The 3,447-nt window shown below is 45.7% G+C and overlaps 1 non-coding gene across 1 annotated transcript; it reads right to left on the reverse strand.

Annotated features, from left to right (window-relative positions):
- Positions 1-2,512: 2,512 nt before the first annotated feature.
- LOC140722729 (U1 spliceosomal RNA) lies at positions 2,513-2,676 on the reverse strand. Its single transcript, XR_012097730.1, has one exon. It is a non-coding gene; the product is annotated as a U1 spliceosomal RNA (small nuclear RNA).
- Between the last annotated feature and the right edge of the window lie 771 nt (positions 2,677-3,447).

Genomic DNA, 3,447 nt, shown 5'->3' on the forward strand with positions numbered 1-3,447 from the left:
TTGCCCATGGTGGGTTAAAATGTAAAAGACATGTTGAGGTGATTTTAACAGGTGCCATTCGTTCATTAGCATAGCTAATGTTATTTAAACTAGCTGGCTAAGTATTACATAAGAGAATATAATAAGGATACACCTTATGCTTTTATTTCTTTTAGGGACCATGATGTATTAGGGAGGCTAAGCGCAGGGAAGGCTGCTCAAGTATTTCACAGTTCTTTTCAGCAGAAAACCAAAGTCTGACAGAGAAGGTCACTAGAGCTGAGGTGTACTTTACATCTTTCATCGTTGGAGCATAACCTGCCATTCCATGGCAAAAAACTATGCCTGCTCATCAACCAAGACAGCAGCTATTGTCACATCACAGTACAAGGAAAGTTTGCAAAAGAAATAGAAAAGCTATTTGCATTAGCATTTAGCTATTAGCATTGAGACTGCCAACAGAATACTCAACAAGGAATATATGTGTGTGTAAATAGTTTCAATATGTGATAAAATAAATTGTTGTGTTCTTTCATAATCAAATGTCTTGTATCATACACCCTTGGAGGTTGACCGGGGGATGGGGTGGCAGTGCTAGCTCCCTGAAATGAGTTTTTGCGGGGTGAGATATCTGCTCTTGGCACTGGGATCAGCGGATAGGGAAGGGGGTACGTGACAGAGGGATTGGTTTTAGAAAGCAAGGTTCCATTTCACGGGGGACCTCGGGTGGGACCAGGCAAGGGGGTGGATTCCACATGGACACCCATCCCATCGGGCAACAGTATTGCCACAAGGACGCAGGGGAGAAGGGAGAACTCGAGCACCGTGCTGTGAAGAGAGTGGGCCGATAGAAATGATGGATCGGGGAAGCAAGCTTCAGGAAAAATCAGGGCCCAGTAAATAACTAAAGGAAGGAGAGATGCAGAGGGTGGCTGAGTAAAATATAAGAGAAATAAACCGGTTATAGCGAGAGGCTCAAATGTTTTCCAGGAAAACACAAAAAAGATCGTAAGATACAGGAGCAGATTAGGCCATTCGGCCCATTGAGTCTACTCCACAATTCCATCATGGCTGATTTATTATCCCTCCCAACCCCATTCTCCAGCCTTCGCACCGTAACCTTTGATGCCTTGATTAATCAGGAACCTATCAACCTCCACCTTAAACATACCCAATGACATGGCCTGCACAGCCTCCTGTGGCAATGAATTCCACAGATTCACCACCCTCTGGCTAAATAAATGTTCCCTCATCTCACTTCTAAATGGGCGTTCCTCAATTCTGAGTCTCAATCCTCAGATTGTTCCACTATTGGAAACATCCTCTCCACATACAGTCCAGCTAGGCCTTTCAATATTCGATAAGTTTCAATGTGATCACCCTCATTCGTTTGAATTCCAGTGAGTACAGGCCCAGAGCCACCAAACGCTCCTCATGTGTTAACCCTTCCATTCCTGGGATCATTCTCATGAACCTCTCCAAGGCAGCTCATCTTTTCTCAGATAAGGGGCAAAAAACTGCCCCCAATGCTGCAGGTGTGGCCTGACCAATGCCTCAGCGTTACACCCTTGCTGTTGAATGAATGCTAACATTGCATTTACTAGCCACCGGCAACCAGCCAGAGGAGGCTCTCTTCATTCCCACTCGCTGCCTGTTGCCAATCAGCCAACTCATGCCAGTATGTTTCCTATAATACCACAGGCCCTTACCTTGTTAAACAGCCTCACGTGCAGCACTTTGTCAAAGGCCTTCTGAAAATCCAAGTAAATAATATCCACTGACTCTCCTTTGTCGATGGTGTTTGCTTGTTCCCCAAAAAATCCCTCAAAGATTTCTAAATGGACATTGACCCCATGAACACTATCTCAATACTTTTTGTCTACACTACTTATTTTAACAGAACTATTTAATAGACATGCTTACTGTAAATCAGTTTTTTTTTCTCTATGTATCAGGCATTTCATCATACTGCTGCTATAGAGTTAGCAAATGCCACGACAGACATCTGATATTAAACCAGGTTCTGGTTCAGAATGAATTCCCAAAGGGAAGGCTTGGATTGTAATGAATCACAAACATACATTCGGGATTACTGAGCTGGACAGGACGAGGAGGTAAGTTTGCCTGACTGCACAGTGGTGGGAAAACTGGTGGCGCTGGAAGAACAGCGGTGGGAAGTGGTGAAATCAAATTCAGGGTGGGGGGGGGGGTTATGATGGAGAGAAAACAGGCAAGTGGAGGCTTCGTGATTGGAATGGAGGGATGGTAAACCCAGGGCACCGCAATTTGAGCGTCCATGATGGAGCTAACATGATTTGCTTCAGTCAGAAATCACTTACCAGCATTCAGCAACTCATGTTCTCAGTATTCACCTGTCTACCTATGGTTTCTAAGGTTGTCATATCCAGGGGTGGGAGTGGGGATAAAGAAGGCGTAACGTACTCCTCCCGTTAGCCTGAGGACACCCATCCCCGATTACGATCAGATGGTGGGAAACCTGTATAACATTTCATCTATCTTTAATTTCGATGATCAGGGGAGAGCGCGAACGCAGTCCACCACTACCACAAATTGTGCAGTCGAGTATCCCGCATTTGGGGATATCGCAGGCGTCAGCACACCCGGAGTGCAATGGGATTGCCTCATCCTGGAACCTCGGCCCTCCTGATCACAGACGGTTCCCTGCCAGGTAAGTATGTTTGACCAGTCTCCCACACAGAGAGCCATCGAGAGACACAACTCCTTAACATCAACACGAGCTCAGTTACTTTGCTACTGTGTACCCACATATAGACTATAAAGAAGATGCAACTACATCTGTTGTTTTTATTCTCGTTCTAACCTAGCGTTACTTTTTAAGGTTACATGACTTCTTTTCGCCTTGGCTATGTGCATATCTTCCTTAAATGGAAGCAGCCCCTGACGTGCGGTTCCGAAGCTGCCTGCTGCGTGTCGGACCACGCCTGGGTTCCGTTCACATGAGGCATGCGCTTGTGCGGGATCCAGTCTGCCGTTCCCAAACAGGAGGAAATGCTGGAAATCCGAGCAACACACACAAAATGCTGGAGGAACTCCGCAGCATCTATGGAAAGGAGTACAGTCAACGTTTCAGGCTGAAACCATTCCGCAGCCCCGAGGCTGGGAGGCACCGGCTTGTATCAGCCAGCGCTCCCTTGAGTTCAGCTCAGCTCACAGAGAGCCGGGGCTGTCGGAGTGTGCGCTCTCATTTTAGACCAGTTGTTTGAGGTTTCATTGCGGAATCGGGCTATTTTACGTTTGCTATTCTGTCACTCGACACCCACGTACATTTATTTATTATTATTTTTCCCTTTTTTTGTATTTGTACAATATGTTGTCTTTGGCACGCTGGTTGTTCGTCCGTCTTTGTTCTGTGCAGTTTTACATTGACTCTGTTGAGATCTCTTGTATTTATTGTGAATGCCCACAAGAACATTAATCTCAGAGTAG

The sequence above is a fragment of the Hemitrygon akajei genome, chromosome 2, assembly GCF_048418815.1.
Source record: "Hemitrygon akajei chromosome 2, sHemAka1.3, whole genome shotgun sequence".
NCBI lineage: Eukaryota > Metazoa > Chordata > Chondrichthyes > Myliobatiformes > Dasyatidae > Hemitrygon > Hemitrygon akajei.